This window comes from Notolepis coatsorum (assembly GCF_963971535.1).
Source record: "Notolepis coatsorum genome assembly, chromosome: 12".
In the NCBI taxonomy this organism is placed as follows: Eukaryota; Metazoa; Chordata; class Actinopteri; order Aulopiformes; family Paralepididae; genus Notolepis; species Notolepis coatsorum.
In genome coordinates, this window is record NC_140176.1 from 13,053,351 (window position 1) to 13,071,703 (window position 18,353).

The 18,353-nt window shown below is 41.8% G+C and overlaps 1 protein-coding gene across 1 annotated transcript in view; it reads right to left on the reverse strand.

Moving 5' to 3' along the window:
- Positions 1–18,353, reverse strand: part of fam49bb (family with sequence similarity 49 member Bb) — an 80,422-nt gene that overhangs the window by 49,039 nt on the left and 13,030 nt on the right. The window contains exon 2 of the mRNA XM_084326725.1: positions 12,947–13,029. The gene's annotated coding sequence lies outside the window, so the exon portion shown is untranslated. The remainder of the gene's footprint in view (positions 1–12,946; positions 13,030–18,353) is intronic.

Genomic DNA, 18,353 nt, shown 5'->3' on the forward strand with positions numbered 1-18,353 from the left:
CAGAAGATTTTAGTAGATTTGTTCTGGGTTTAGGTGCCATTAGATGGCCTGACATAGCTTGTCTGGTCATATGGTCATGTTCTTCTCTTATGTAAACTATGATCATAAAAATACTGTGTTTTTTTGACAACTTGAACATTTCTGAGAAAAGTAATGAGACGGGATTGCAGACGTTTCTCAACCGGAAGCCATGATACATTTCTGTGCATAACTCCAATGTTAGTGCGCTTTGAACAGTGGAGAGCTAGTCTGGCAGCCTTGTTTTGAGCTATTTGTCATTTCTGTATATGCGTTTTTGCTGCCGATGACCATATGACGGGACGCGTGTATGCTTTTACCAACGCGTTTGTGTTTCCGGGTTCCCGTTTTGTGCTCCAATTGGCCACTGACCTATGCTATTACGCCCCCCTTTACGTTCTCGCCTGAGACGCGCTGTGAAGCACCAGCGGGGCAAGGCGGTGGTTTCTCCCCGGCTCCGTGCGCCTTGCTGCCGCCGGCTTGTCTCACATGACTCGGTCCAGCTCCAGCAGCAGCGGCCGTCTTCCGCCTGCGGTATCCTCCCTCCAGGCCCCCGAGGCGGCTCGTTCTTATTATTATCCCCCATTGTTCAGGTCGACATGGTCGCACAAACACGTAGGTTTCAATCACTGAGCTGTCTGTCTGTTGTTGTGCGTCTTCTTAGGTTCGGCTACTGTACATGGAGATGAGACCCCCCGCCTCTCTCTCCATACAGTACCAGCAGCTGCAGGTCTGACGAGCACAGAGTTGCCAGTCGATAATTCTTGCTATTTAAAAATATTCCTATTCTTCTCCCCCACTACTCCTCCAACGGGTGGTGGATGGTTTTATGTTGATGGTAGATGGGGAAACACAACTAACACTTGTCTTTATTAAATGTTGTTTCGGGTTTTCCCACGAGAATGCACGCCTGGTTGCGTCTATTATGGAGAGAGAGGCGGGGGGTCTCATCTCCATGTACAGTAGCCGAACCTAAGAAGACGCACAACAACAGACAGACAGCTCAGTGATTGAAACCTACGTGTTTGTGCGACCATGTCGACCTGAACAATGGGGGATAATAATAAGAACGAGCCGCCTCGGGGGCCTGGAGGGAGGATACCGCAGGCGGAAGACGGTCGCTGCTGCTGGAGCTGGACCGAGTCATGCGAGACAAGCCGGCGGCAGCAAGGCGCACGGAGCCGGGGAGAAACCACCGCCTCGCCCCGCTGGTGCTTCACAGCGCGTCTCAGGCGAGAGCGTAAAGGGGGGCGTAATAGCATAGGTCAGTGGCCAATCAGAGCGCAAATCGGGAACCCGGAAACGGGAACCCGGAAACACGAACGCGTTGGTAAAAGCATACACGCTGACGGCGTAGTACTCAAGATGTGACAAAACCAGAGCCTGGATGACTTCTTTCAAAGTGGTTGGTGTTAAATACTTTGTGCATTTTCTTGTCACAGCTATGCTCCTTCCTATTTTTGTTATGATACTGTCAATTTGCTTTGTCCACTTTAAACCAGAATCAAGAACCATGCCAAGCAACTTAGCCTCTTTTACCTGTTCCACTGGCTGACCACTGACCAGCCAGAGTCAGGCTTAATTGTGGATCGCTGCTTAATATGTGCCTGGATCCGAACACCAGTTTGTGCAGTTTATGTGCATGACATGGAAATAAAAGAATCAACCAATCGATCGATGTGGTGAAGAAAGTATCCTAATGGGCAGCAGGGCACAGAGCAGTAAGTTGATTCTCCACCGCTGTGAGCCTGTTTCAGTCCATCAGTTTACTTGCATTAGTGTTTTACTGGAAGGAGGCACTAAAATATACTCTTTGATTGGAAGCAGAAATAAGGGCAATATGGTCAATCTTTCTTTATTAATATTTTTTTAATACTGCTTCAAAGCAAATGTTTAGATTAACTTTAAAAATGAAATACAAGTATAATATTATGATATATATATATATACACACAATATTAGGGGTGTAACAGGTGCACAGCAGAAGTCATGGTACAGGGGCACTGCACCACTATGACAACTCGCCAGTGCCACCATGTGTTTAAAATATATATATAGTAATAATAATAATAATAATAAATAATAATAATAATAATAATAATAATAATAATAATAATAATAATAATAATAATAATAATAATAATAATAATAATAATACTTGGGGCCAGCTTATACATTATACACTGTACTTAATACAATTATTTGGAATTATGTTTTTAAGTTGCAAGAAATTACAGCAAATGGCTCTTTTATTGCAAAGGCCCCCTCCGGTCATCCTCTTCCAACTCAGTTCCAACTCAGCACCAGGGCTGAGCCCAAACGTTGAAAGATTCTGACCTCCGTTCGTTACGTTGGCACTCGAATTTTAATTAATGGGTTCGAACCTCCGCTTTTTTATTTTATTTATTTTATTTCTTTATTTTACACGAAAAATATATATATCAGAATGTGATATATATCAGAATATCACAGTGTAAATGTTGTGTTTACAATAATTTGAAAGTCACGCACGAACACAGATGAGGAAAGGTCACAGTCGTACATTATCAGGCCATTAATCAATGCTATGCACGTTAGTCGCGCTATGCACGTTTAGCTTGCCAATGTTAAGAGTTAAGAGCTGTCGGCCAACAAAGATGTTGTTTCAACAAATGTGTTCACAAAATGGATTACCATCCAAAAGTTATTGAAGAATCCTGTGACCAGTAACGGATACTACTACTTTTACTAAAAAAAAATTACCCGCAGCAATATGCGCATATGTTCTACGTTATACTGTAAAATATACTGCGTAAATGTGCGCAATGTGCCTAAAGTCAAGACTCGACACTACTGAACCGGAATTTATTTTTTATTTTGTGAGGGTTGGGAGTCTCTCTCTCGCTCATATGATTAAAAAACTATGGTTCAAAGGTCCGTTCGAAAAACTCTGTTTTTTATTTGTCACACATATACCAGGGCATACAGTGAAATGCGGGTGGTGGTCATGCCTGCATTGATTGTGCAAAATACAATAATAAAATAGGCATAGAAAAAATTGATTATTTTTGACCCCCACTATTATAGGAGGTAAAATTAAAAAAAATTTAATAAATGGAAATGTATAGGGGTCGCGACCCCCACTTTGGGAACCACTGGGCTAAGCAAAGGATGGGATACTGCTGGAGCTCTCTATGGCCACCAGAGGGCAGTATTGACTACTGTACGCCACGCTGGCAAAGCAGCCAAGAAAAGCATTGCCTCAGGATACTGCACCTCCACACACACACACAGACCGCACCTCCCCCTGGCTTAGAGGAGCTAATCCAGCCCCTGTCTTCACATGGCACGGTAACTCCTTTTATATAAGGACAATATCACGGTCTTGGCAAAAATAGTTCACCCTCCAGGCTAAGCTGTACGGAGTACTACTCGCACCACTACACACCGACATGGCATTAGCCTGTAAACAACACGCCGTAGGGACTACACCCGTGACGCGGTGAAAACTAGATGTGAACAGATTTAGTGATCCTAGATGTGAACAGATTTAGGTATCCTAGTGTAGAAACAGAAAGTCAATCAATTAAACCATTTAAATGAATTAAAAAACAACAACATACCGAGGTGAAACGGTCGGCTATTATATAGCTTTAAACTGACTTAACGGTCGGATACTAAAGCGTCGAGTTTTAAAGTGCTTCATGAAACGTCCCACGTGTCGGGGGCACAGAGGCTAGAAGCAGATGTTCCTAATTCAGTGCAAACTCTGGGGACCCGAAGTGCAAAGCTAATGACCAGAGCGAGCGTGATTTGATAAAGGTACAGAATTCCAGTCGAGTGATGTAGGGTGGAACTGGAAGATCATCAATAATGGCTTTATACAGAAACAGACGCCGGTGCAAGTCACGTCCCACTGCCAGAGAGGACCACTGTACACACTAGCAGGTACAGTATACACACTAGCAGGTACAGTATACACACTAGCAGGTACACTATACACACTAGCAGGTACACTATACACACTAGCATGTACACTATACACACTAGCATGTACACTATACACACTAGCAGGTACACTATACACACTAGCAGGTACAGTATACACACTAGCAGGTACACTATACACACCAACAGGTACAGTATACACACTAGCAGGTACTGTATACACACTAGCAGGTACAGTATACACACCAACAGGTACAGTATACACACCAGCAGGTACAGTATACACACTAGCAGGTACAGTATACACACCAACAGGTACAGTATACACACCAGCAGGTACAGTATACACACCAACAGGTACAGTATACACACTAGCAGGTACACTATACACACTAGCAGGTACACTATACACACTAGCAGGTACACTATACACACTAGCAGGTACACTATACACACCAACAGGTACACTATACACACCAGCAGGCAGGGTTCGAAATTAACGGGGGCTTGGGGCATAATGCCCTTGAAAATGGACAAAATGCCCTTGAAAACCAGTTAAGGGGGGCACTTAATGCCCCCGACAGTTTACTAATTATATATATTTATCCGGTAATGGAGCGTCTGTGTATCGTACGGTTCAGATGACGCGCAAATAAAAAAAAATCATTTGGCGGAGCCTGTGTTCTGCACTGGCTGCAGGCAGCAGCAGCAGCAGCAGCAGCAGCAGCAGTCAGTTTGTGTAAAAATGGCACGCACAATATAACTCAATCTTCATTACGACTTTAAAAACATAGCCATTAACATTACATAGGCCTACACACATCTTGCCATAGTGTTAGCCGTTTGTAAACACAACGCACGTTTTAACTATGGTAGCCCGACGCAGCCCGCAAGCTAATACTGTACAGTCAATGAAATGTCACCGTAGCTACTAGCTACTGTAGCAGAGGAGGAAATGGGAGTCTGAGAGGCGGGGTGTTTAAAGACAATGATAGGCGTTTATTCAACATCCAAGAAGGCTAACATACAACTGTGTTTTACTAACTCCAACCGGGACTATTGCCGCTTTCGCGCTGCTTGTTGATGTTATGAACGTGACCGGAACTGAAGGTGCCACACGCTAAAATGTCCGTGGGGACCCGGCGCCAACCCATAGATAGTTCCAACTCACCGAATTACGTAATCCACCACAGTTGCACTCAATATTTAAATAATGTTAGTCTAAATAAATGTAGACAGAAACATAATAATTTCAAGCAGAAAATGAATCTTTCCATTAAGAACTGACAATCAGGGAATTGGGCGGCGTGGCTCAGGGGTAGAGCGGGTTGTCCAATGATCGAAGGGTTGGTGGTTCGAATCCCGCTCAAGCCCATGTCCATCCCACTGCCGTTGTGTCCTTGGGCAAGACACTTAACCTACTTGCCTCGTATGAATGTGTATGCATGTGAATGAATGTTGGTGGTGGTCGGAGGGGCCGTAGGCGATGATTATTCGCCACGCTTCCGTGAGTCTGCCTCAGGGCAGCTCTGGCTGCAATTGTAGCTTACCACCACCGGTATGACTGTGTATGAATGAATAATGGACTCTGTGAAGCGCTCTGGGTCTCATGAAGAGCGCTATATAAATCCAAGTCATTATTATTATTATTATTATTATTATTATTATTATTATTATTATTATTATTATTATTATTATTATTATTATTATTATTATTATTATTATTGTTTTTGTGTGTTTATATTAATTAAAGAAAGGAAAGTCTAGTGCTGGCTGAGCATATTGTTTGTTTGCACTAAGTTAATACTTTGACAAATGTAGCCTATATTTTTCAGTCAGTTCGGTCTTTGTGTGCCAAACATTATTTAAGGCTGTAAACACTGTAAACCTTTTATTTTATTTTTAATAAATGAGAAGCATGTTTAGATTTGAGTGTTACATTTTTTTTAATAAAAATTAACGTATATCGAACTGAAAACCGTGACCCCAAAATCGTGATACGAACCAAACCGTCCATTTTGTGAACCGTCCCACCCCTACCGTTTATCATAAAAATTCAGTGCCCCCGAAATACAAAAAAAAGCCCCCGAAAATCAATTAAGGGGGGCAAAAAAAGCCCTTGAAAAAAAATGTTAATTTCTAACCCTGCCAGCAGGTACACTATACACACCAGCAGGTACACTATACACACTAGCAGGTACACTATACACACTAGCAGGTACACTATACACACTAGCAAGTACACTGTACACACTAGCAGGTACAGTATACACACTAGCAGGTACAGTATACACACTAGCAGGTACACTATACACACTAGCAGGTACACTATACACACTAGCAGGTACAGTATACACACCAACAGGTACAGTATACACACTAGCAGGTACAGTATACACACTAGCAGGTACACTATACACACTAGCAGGTACAGTATACACACTAGCAGGTACACTATACACACTAGCAGGTACACTATACACACTAGCAGGTACAGTATACACACTAGCAGGTACACTATACACACTAGCAGGTACACTATACACACACTAGCAGGTACACTATACACACTAGCAGGTACAGTATACACACTAGCAGGTACACTATACACACTAGCAGGTACAGTATACACACTAGCAGGTACACTATACACACTAGCAGGTACACTATACACACTAGCAAGTACAGTATACACACTAGCAGGTACACTATACACACTAGCAGGTACCGTATACACACTAGCAGGTACACTATACACACTAGCAGGTACAGTATACACACTAGCAGGTACAGTATACACACTAGCAGGCACACTATACACACTAGCAGGCACAGTATACACACTAGCAGGTACACTATACACACTAGCAGGTACACTATACACACTAGCAGGTACCGTATACACACTAGCAGGTACAGTATACACACCAACAGGTACACTATACACACTAGCAGGTACACTATACACACTAGCAGGTACACTATACACACCAACAGGTACAGTATACACACTAGCAGGTACAGTATACACACTAGCAGGTACACTATACACACTAGCAGGTACAGTATACACACTAGCAGGTACAGTATACACACTAGCAGGTACCGTATACACACTAGCAGGTACACTATACACACTAGCAGGTACAGTATGCACTATGCACACCAGCAGCAGGGCTTAGTCAATGGATAGATTGATAGCCGCGTACGCCATGGTAACCCATCTCCAAGGAGACTGGGAGGAAAACACAAACAGGGGATTGGCCGGGCAGACGTGTCGGAGAGGAGGGGAAGTGAAGTCGTCATAGAGACACACAGTCGTTTCTGACTGGGACTGTCTGTCTGTCTACTGAGTTTTTTATTTTATTTTTTGGGCTGGTTCTGTCTGGGGATGTTTTTTTTTTAAAAGAGGAAACCACAGTCAAACCCTCAGCCTAGATAAAGCCTTAGCCTGCATAGGCTACACACACAAACACAAACACACATACACCTAAAAAAACAGCTTTAGCCTGCATAGGCTACACACACAAACACACCTAAAACAACAGCCTAGGTAAAGCCTTAGCCTGCATAGGCTACACTACACTCACACAACACACGAAACAACAGTCGAGATAAAGCCTCAGCCTGCTGTTTGTGTCACTGTTCAGTGGCGCATGTTCGTTAAACGTATCGGTCTGAATTATGGTCCAGATTACCCAATTACCACGGCGGCAGCGATGGAAGCATTCGGGTCGGCCTTAATGTGAATATTGAAAATAACAAAAGCAAAAGTGTTTTCACGGTTGGTCATCTCCAGCACCAGCGCTGGAGGCGGTGACCTCGTTGTCCTCCAGTTACATAAGCACTGCCGCTCTTAGGGGAACAGGAAGCGGGTGCACCCACATTACTCAACGCATTTTTATGGCCCACAATGCACTTCATTTCCTGAGCTGGCATTTTACACACAGACACAGACGCACACACACACACGATTATGTCAAAGGTAATTGTGTGGTATACTATGAAACGGTACTGTACACTAAGGGCTTGTGTCCACAGCGGACGTTTTATGAGTTGTCAGCTCCTTTCTGTCATTAATTTCTATGCTACAGACGCGACAGGCGCGCTCCTTTTCCCAGTGCCGCGCCTCGCGTTTTAGCGCTCTCGGCGGCAGCGTTTTTGGGCGGAGCGCTCCCAGCGCCTAAAGTCAAAACTAGTTCAACTTTTGGAGAGGAGCGCCGCTCATCAAGGTAACTTTTTTCGACCGACCAATCAACATCGAGCAAGTGGGGGAGCCGCGGCAGTCGCAAGACTCAAAACGCTCTGAGCTTTTTTTTTTGCTTTTCAAATCGGTCCGCCTTGAAAAAAACGTCCACTATGGACACAAGCCCTAACAGTGCTACAATTAAGGTATAATGTAGGCTAACAGTGCTACAACAACGAAGATATGCTGTCGGCTAACAGTGCTACAACGAAGCTATGCTGTAGGCCAACAGTGCTACAACAAAACTATGATGTAGGCAGTGCTAGAAAGAAGCTATGCTGTAGGCCAGGGGTGGCCAACCAGTCAGAGACTAAGAGCCACAAAAAAATTACTGTGGTACCACAAAGAGCCACACCATATACCAGCGTTTCTCAACCTTTTTTTCCAGTCACGGCACCCTTCATGTGTTTATAGGTCTCACCCTCTGGCCTCTGAAGTTGCTAATGTCTTTTTTATTTGGGCCTCACAGGGTTAAAAGTACCCTGTGAGACCCACGGTTGCAAAATTACAAAATCACTTTTAGCCATTTAAAAAAATTATGTTTATTTAAAAAATGTTAAAGGGGAACTATTTTACTATTTCTTTCACTATTTGGGCACTTTTACACAATTCCTGTGAGTCTATGGAACACCTAGGTTTTTTTTTTTTTTTTTAAATGCATTGTTTTGTATTTCTAATCAAGTACTAAAAACCGCATTTTTCTACCTCAAGATCTTAAGCCGTTTTGAGGCTGGGCTCCAACCACTGTGTGGCCTGGTGCCAACTGCCACATCAACTGCCACATTATTATGCAGCTGAGAAATCTCTGACATCACAGATATGCACATTTTCAGATGACTCAGTTCAGTGAGGGTGAATATTGTGAGAGGAGAATTGGAAGAATTCGCCAATATGAGAATTAGAGATATATCCTATTAATATAAGTCCACATAGCTAAGAAACAATGGTAAACACTGAAAAAAGCCATTTATAAGATAGTTCCCCTTTAAGCACATGTATAGTCAATTGGTCCTGTTGTTCAGCCTCACAATGCTATTTGATAGTAAATGTGTTTATATGTCCCACCCTCTGGCCTCTGAAGTTGCTAATTTCTTTTTAATTTGGGCCTCACAGGGTTAACCTCTTAAGCCCGAGATATACAGTAAAAGTGTATATTTTCAGCATTATGTTTGTTTACCAATTATTTTAACTGTTATTAGTGAAATATAAGATTATAGAAATCTCAGGGCATTGAGTCGGAAACCGGCGCATATTGACAGGAGGAAGTGGCACAGCCAAAAGTGAGTGTAGTCTTTTGAAGGAAGAGACTCAGGGCTTTCAAATTTCGAAAAACTACCCTACCCAGCTCACACCAGCCCCTGTCAATCATCTGACTTCTGGATTTACTTTTTAATTTCTCTTATTTTTTGGGATTATCTCCCACAAACCTGAACGTTATTGCCATAAAACAGAACGCAGTTAGTTTCTCTACCTTTCTGTGAACGTCTTGCAAAAAACGGTGTTGCAATATGATGAAGAATGGTGGAGAAATTTACATTATAAAAAAGATGGCAGAATTCAGTACTGTATCTACAAAACCTTCTGTTTAATCATCTTCCCTTTATTCATTTGCTTAGATTTTTCAGGTCTGGTCAATTTTAGCATGGTGTTATTTACAGTCAAAGATAATTTTTTTTTAAATAGAATTGATATTCTCCTTTGGTTCATTACAATTTACTCAAGCCTAGTAACAGACACACTATTTCTGACACTGATCCATATATGTCCCTAGATTCAGATACCAAGAACATGCAAATGGACCATTTAAAAAAAAAATTTAAATGTTTATTCTACGTCCTTATGGAATGAGTGACATAAAAAGAAAAAAAAAAAAAAATTATGGGTGGAAGAGCCGCACATTGATGGGCAAAGAGCCGCATGCGGCTCGCGAGCCGCGGGTTGGCCACCCCTGCTGTAGGCTAACAGTGCTACAACAAAGCTATGATGTAGGCCAACAGTGCTACAACAAAGCTATGCTGTAGGCTAACAGTGCTACAACAAAGCTATGCTGTGTAGGCTAACAGTGCTACAACAAAGCTATACTGTAGGCTAACTGTGCTAAAACAAAGCTATGCTGTGTATGCTAACAGTGCTACAACAAAGCTATACTGTGTAGGCTAACTGTGCTAAAACGAAGATATGCTGTGTATGCTAACAGTGCTACAACAAAGCTATACTGTAGGCTAACTGTGCTAAAATGAAGCTATGCTGTGTAGGCTAACAGTGCTACAACAAAGCTATGCTGTAGGCTAACAGTGCTACAACAAAGCTGTGCTGTAGGCTAACAGTGCTACAACAAAGCTATGCTGTAGACTAACAGTGCTACAACAAAGCTATACTGTGTAGGCTAACTGTGCTAAAACGAAGCTATGCTGTGTAGGCTAACAGTGCTACAACAAAGCTATACTGTGTAGGCTAACTGTGCTAAAACGAAGCTATGCTGTGTAGGCTAACAGTGCTACAACAAAGCTATGCTGTAGGCTACGCTTACGTTAGTCAGTGACCTCATTTGCAATATGAAACTGACGTCAAATTAAATGCAAGTCTTACCATACATGACAAACGTTTCTGGCATGATGATGATAGCATGTACTGTCTTGAAAGGTGCTTCTAAAAATATATATCAATAAAATAAACATAGGATTCACCAACGGGCCAACATGCTGCAAAGAATCTCACACACATCCAGAAACTCTAAACAGTTTTGCACACATGAATTTAGTTTGAGTTATTGAGAGTGAATTAGTTTGAATAGGTAGCGGTCCCTATAAAGGGGTCCCCACACGGCGAGCGATTTTAGCCAGGCGACCGATTTTTTTAGTGAGCCGACCGACAGAATTGTATCGCCTCCATTGTTATGAATGAGAGAACACACACGGCAGGAGATTTTGAAGCGACGGTCGGCAAGCTATTTCTGTCGCCTCGCTAAATATCGCCTCAATCCTATTTTTTGAGGCGACGGCAGGCAGGACAATGAGGAAATAACATGACTTCTACAGTAGAAGTAGTGCAGAAGTTCTACTGGTGTATCATTTGTACACCTTTAATGTATCAATACATTCATTGATCAATAACCTACGTATTATTACCATGCTACTTATGCTCATTATTATTAACGGGAACAATTTAAATAAATAACGTTAGTTTGAGAAGCTATAGTGGCCGCTTGTCATTAACTAATAAATGAACAATGCGCCACGATGCACCTATAGTGTTTTAATACTCGGGTAACAAAAGTGGATGTTGACAGAGTTTAATGTCCAGGCTGCAGCTGATGTAGTTTGTAAGGTTTATTGTCCAAAGAAAATGATGGTTGAGAACAAAACAGTTTGCGTCTTCCATGTAAAAAACACTCTTTCAGCAGCTGCATAACAATACTTGTCCAATCGGTGGTAATGAACGTATCGTAGGAGCGATCAGGCATGCATAGTAATGTCAGGAAGAATGAGGAGAGGTTGTATTCGTATATGGTGGTTTAATTCCAGCTCAATATGGGTTTTACAGGTTAATACTCCCTCGTAACGCACAACACAGCTACCTGCTATTAAATACACTTGCTTCACAACAACATAACGGGTCCGTCGTCCTATATCTCCCGGGGGGAAGCAAATAACCACACCCCCAGCTAGACAGAGCGACAGTCGCCCCTGGTGTGGAGGGGCAAGCGATTGTCGTTGAGCAACAGGTCGCCCGCCGTGTGCAGACCACTTAGGACTAGGTAGGGCTGACCTTCGAATTTCTTTTTGGCATTCGAAGCTTCGGGGCCGAGATTCGATTTTAATTCGAAGCTTTGAGATCAATTATTATATATATATTTTTTTTTTCTTTTAAGAATTTATGTTGTGGGACTTGTACAGCACTTTGTTCAACTTTGTCAGTGGTGTAAAGTTTAAACCTTTTTATTAAATCTTAGACAAACGAAACACTTTGCTTTCATGAAATATTGTAAGCCGTCATTTGAGGCTTTATAAAAGCAGCACAATGAACACAAACCTGTCAGTGCCGAGTCCGACCTCATCTTAAATAACAAACAGCATTGCTTGTTGTAGTTAACAAAGAGAGGCAGAGTTGATTTTGCACAAAAAAATGAATTATTATAATTTGTTTTTTTATATATATATTCGATTTTCTTTTCCCATTCGAATCCCATGCCCATCGAACGAAGCTTAGAAGTATTTAAGACAGCCCTAAGACTAGGTATTGCTATTTTTGCTGCATCATTTCACAGTGCTGTAAAGTATGTCCCCGGGTGGCGTCTATTCTTTTACCAACGGATTTCCAGTTCCGCGTTCGCGTTCTGCGATCTGATTGGCCACTGACGTTTCTGGTGCGTTCCGATTGGCCACTGACATTTCCGGTCATGTGACATGTGCGCCCAATCGCGTGACGCGCCCATTTCCGCCTCAAACAGCCTGCAAACTACCTAACGCCTAGTTTATCACTGGTTAAGCTTAGGCGACTCTTTCGAAGTTGGTTAAGGTCAGAGTTTGGAATCAGGGCTGGTGGTCTATCGCCCTGCTCGAAGACAAACTCTAACCTTAACCAACTTCGAAAGAGTGCCTAAGCTTAACCGGTGGCAGAACTTGCCGTCACACGATTGGCGCGACCAGAAACGTCAGTGGCCAATCAGAGCGCAGAACGCGAACGCGGAACTGGAAATCCGTTGGTAAAAGTATTCAGGCCCCCCTGAGTGTCTGAGCGGCAGGCAGGCCTCACCAGCGGAGAGTGGCTCTCAGTCTGGAGCAGGAAGGCCCGGCCTGGCAGGTGGCCCCGCGTCACAGTCCTCCAGCTATCAGCCTCTGCAACACACAGCAGGACACACCTCATCAACCACACAGCAGAGATATTAACAACCACACAGCAGAGATATTAACAACCACACAGCAGAGATATTAACAACCACACAGCAGAGATATTAACAACCACACAGCAGAGATATTAACAACCACACAACAGAGAACAACCACACAACAGACTAGAGCTGACCCCTATTAGTCGATTAGTCGGTCGAAAGGAGCCGTAGTCGACTGGCCAACCTCTTAGTCGAATATATATATAAAAAAATGTATATTTGTATCATTCTTTCCAAAAGAAAAGAGGCCTAGAAGTGTGGCTAACGCTAATGGCACGCATACCAGAGGCTAACTGCCTACGAAAACAGGCACAGAGGCACTGAAAGAGGATTTCACCCGTCTAATGAACACACTAGACTAGACAAATATCAAGATGTATCCATCAGTGGACCAATAGCATGCTTTTGCAGAGGACAAGAAGCCTTCAGTCGACTCCTTCAGACATTAAGCACCCCCCACAGCCCAAATGGAATGATACAAAAAAAATTATAATAAAAGAATACAAATTAAAAATATTATACTTTTTCTTTTTTTTCTTTTTTACCAATAGTCGACTAACGGCAAATTTTGGCCAATCATAGTCGACCATCCAAATCCACCACCCTAGTTTGCGGTGACCAACTAGAAGATACGATTATCAAAAGAATCGTGATTATTATTATTTTTGCCATAATCAAGCAGCCCTAGCCCACTTTTAGTTTTTTTGTAATAGCACTTTATTGTCAATCATCCCTCAGGGTAAAACTTCTAGATATAATAATGAATCAGAAGCGCCATGCAGGTCTAATGGTTTGATTACTATTTCCCTTTTCATGTCAAGGAAAATATATCGTTCCATGTTTATCACACCTTGCTCAGAGACGCGTTGTTGTGTGAGAGAGAGATAATTCATTATTCTACATGTATGCTGGTGTAGAAATGTTGATCTTAAAAGGTAATTTATTTTGTTTACATAATGCGCAATAATAAATATTTGAACGATTCAAACCTATGTATTTTTTAGAAGGAATGGTCGAATGTTTGATGCATCGCCCTTGTGTTGTTATTTAGAGGCAGTGATGCCAGTAACGCGTTACTAAGTAACACGTTATTGTAATCTGATTACTTTTCCCCGAAAATAGTAATCTAACGCGTTAATCTTTAAAAGCCAGTAATCTGATTGCAGTTACTTGTCCAAGTGGCTGTGCATTACTATTTCGTTACTATCTCATCATAAATTCATAATGCAGGCGGAATGCAGTATTTTATTTCGTTTTCGACAGTCAAAAATACATTTTGAGCTGTTTTTCTTATTTGGGAGTGACGTGGTGTGGCAGTGAAAGGGTTAAATACAAGAATGTGTCCCGCGGCGTGACTGGTCCCTCTGTCTGTGAGTGACTCTGCTTTGGTCCAATCACATTCCCCATCCACAGTCTGCGAATCAGAGGCAGAGTAGGGCGGGTCTTCACAGCACGTCATGTGACATATGCGCCAATCGTGTGACAGCAGGGCTCCGTCGTCGGAGAATTCCACCCCAAAACGCTTGGCAAAATTAAAAGTGAAACCGCAAGATGACTTTTGCGGTTTCTGTTCAGAATTCCACCCCAAAACGCTCGTCTAAACTTAGCCTCAGTCACTACTTCACGGCGGAGGAAACAAAATACTGTCTACCGCTAAAAACAGCACATCCAATTGCATTGAAAGCATCTGGAATCACAACACTAGCCGACGCTTCGACTAGGTACAGGAGGGTTGATGGTGGCAGAGCAAAAGCTCTTATTTGCCAGATTTACAGTTAATTTACATGTTAAAGAGAGACTGATTGTATGTTTATAGAGAGACATTTATAAAAACAATTTGATAGTTACAGTTGATATAATTGAATAGTTCAGCCTGCATTTGTTAGATGTGATACACTGGTTTTGTAAAACCACTGGCTGGCTGCTCTAATGCTGTGATGAGCATCATAGACTGTTGCTTTACCATACTTGATGGTACAGAAGCTGAAGCACTAGTGACTAGTTTAACAATTTACGTTATGTGCAGAGAAACAAGTTAAAAACAATTTATGCACTTTCAAAAAAGCGTTTAAAAAAAACTGTTGGGGGAACGACGACGACTTCGTAACCTAGTTACTTTCAAAGTAAAACTAAGTTACTCTGATAATCAAGTAATCAGTAAAGTAACTTAGATTACTTTTTAAAGGAGTAATCAGTAATCAGTAATCAGATTACTTTTACAAGTAATCTGTGGCATCACTGTTTAGAGGCACCTCTGGTTTGCATTTGTGTAGTGATGCATCGATGTGAAAATTGTGGCCGATACCGATAACCGATATTAATATTGCTGTTCTGGCCGATACCGATATTTACCGATGTCGATATCTCTGTATAGATACCTTTGTAAGTTATTTTCAGAAATGACTGATATTTAGAAACTATTTAAGACCAAAACATTAAAAAAAAAAAAAAAAAAAAAAATAAGATTTAAAAAAATATATATTCTTTTTAAATACAGCCCAATCTTGATATCGGACCGATACCGATGTGTAAAAAACGGCCATATCGGCCGATATTATATCAGCGGACAATATATCGTGCATCACTAACTCCGTGTTACATTTGTTAGCATTTATTATTATTATTATTATTTAATCAAATTACACCGCAACATTATGTGCTTACCGGAAAGCTCTCTACTGAATGCACAGTGTCTATCTTCTTGTCTTCTGTGACCCCTAGCCCCATCTCTTACTGACAAGCTGACTGAGGCTCATTGAGTAACACAGCAGCTCTCAGGGTTTGACCAACAAGGTCTAGTTTCCATAAGGGGGGCAATCGCAGGACGTCTGATGGAACATGGAACAAACGCGCGCGCATAAAAAAACACACCACTTCCTATTGTGCAGCACTTCCTCTCATTCAGCGAGGCTCCCTGCTTCCTCCTACGATGTTACATCACATGACTTGAAGAGGTAGAAAGGCCATTTCCTAGTGCATGACTAGACTAGAGTAATATGATGATGAGGATGACACAACACTGTTCCTAGTTTATGAATAGAGTAATATGATGAAGAGACAGCACTGTTCCTAGTGTACTGCTATGATGAAGATGAGACAGCACTGTTCCTAGTGTATTGCTAGAGTAATATGATGAAGATGACACATCACTGTTCCTAGTTTATGACTAGATTAATATGATGAAGATGAGAGGCAGCACTGTTCTAGTGCATTGCTAGATTAATATGATGAAGATGAGAGGCAGCACTGTTCTAGTGTATTGCTAGATTAATGTGATGAAGATGAGAGGCAGCACTGTTCCTAGTGTATGACTAGAGTAATATATATAATAAAAAAAAATATATATATATCCATCGATGTTTGATCTCTGCCAGCACTGTAAGTCTATGGAGATGTTCACCTTATTTGCAGGGCTATAACTTTTTAAATTGTATTGCTAAATTGACATTACTATGGCCCATTCAACATCGATTATCTATCGTTCAGGATGTAGGAACGTTTTACTTTTTCATTCACACATTCATACGAAAATACCGTCTCTAGAGTATAAATATGTTTTTATCGTTTTCTGCAGTATTTCCTAGAACGTGAGATATAGACATAAATGCATATATTAGATTATCAAATGCCGTTTGATACCGATGCACGCTATATAAAAAATGTCAACTGTACATGGTCCTAAACGTTATGACTGATCATGCGCGGGTGAACGGAGGGGGGGGGGGGGGGGGGGGGGGTGGTCGTTTATAATTCCGTGATCGACGTTAAATGATTTATTTTTTGTATTTTATTTTTTTATTATTTTTTAAACAAACATATAAACAAACATGACAACACACGATAAGATATACAAGCATTAATTGTCAGGGCACATCCAATGAGTTCACATTTTAGTTAGTTGTCTTATATAAGATATACCCCTAATACCTGTTATCTAAAAAAAAACCTACACACATATGCTCAGCTCGAACCCCCCCCTCCCGGACCCCACCTTGAGAAGTACCTCCACTATCCCTCGCACCTAACCAGACACTACCATTATAAGCTAGCTTTTATTCTCTCCACCACTTCTAACCACATTGACATTTTGGATTCATTGAGACCCAGAATTCTTGTGTAGATATTTCATGGTAAATTACATCGAGATATGTAAGAAACCAAACTTTACGGCACATTTTTTCCGGTTGAAACCAGCGTGATGCGATCAGCTTTTTGGCTACTGTGATACCCGATAAAACCAATCTCTTTAGCTGTGGATTCACTGCAAACTCAAAAACATCATTCAATAGTAATACCGAAGGGTGTACAGGTATATTCCAAGATACGAGTTTTGATATTTGTTGGGTCACATCTTTCCAGAATGCCTTAACTGGTGAGCAGTCCCAATACATGTGCATAAATGTCCCTTCGTCCCCATTTGTACATTGGGTGCATTTGGAATCCTGTTTAAGCCCCATTCGGCACAGTCTTATAGGAGTCAAGTATGTCCTGTGAATATAGTTAAGATTGATTTGTTGATGATACGGGTTCCTTGATGTAAGTCGGACATTTGCCCAGGCTCCTTGCCAATCAAAGTAATTTTCCAGGTCTGGTATATCCCTCCTCCAGACAGAGTCAAGTTGGAGGGTTTCATACGAGGACGTTAGTAATTGATGATAAAATTCTGAAACAAAACCTCTCGATGTCTCTCTTGCGTAGAAGAATTTGTGGTATCTGTGGTGTTCAATTGGTCTGTCTAATGGAACACCGTGAGACTTCAAACGTTAAATGATTTATGTAGTATTGGTGATATATTGATCAGAGCAGTTTGTATCGATAATGATAAACACTCACGCTGAAACTCACGGCATTCTCCTCTTAGCGTTGGGCGATGATACTGGAGCAAACAGATCCCAGTTATGTGATGGGGATCGAGGCGATCTATTTCCGGTTTGTATAATACGAATACACACCCAAATCATGTTGTTTATTGAGTTATGGCAACGATCCATATCCATGGTGTGTGTATTGAGTCCCGGGACAATATACGAGTGGCCGGACGGAATAGGGAGACGCACCGGGATCACAAGAGATCCACTTCCGGTTGCAACTCGCCGATCAGCCACCAGGTGGCAGTATTGAAGCGTTGCAGAGTTGTGCTGGCTCAGACAGCATCAGACCAGCCTCCGTGATGGAAATATGAATACCATGGCGAAAATATGAAATATGATCAGAATAACGTTGTGCGCCGTGATCTGGCAGAATTCGCATGAACTTGAAACACGTCGTAAG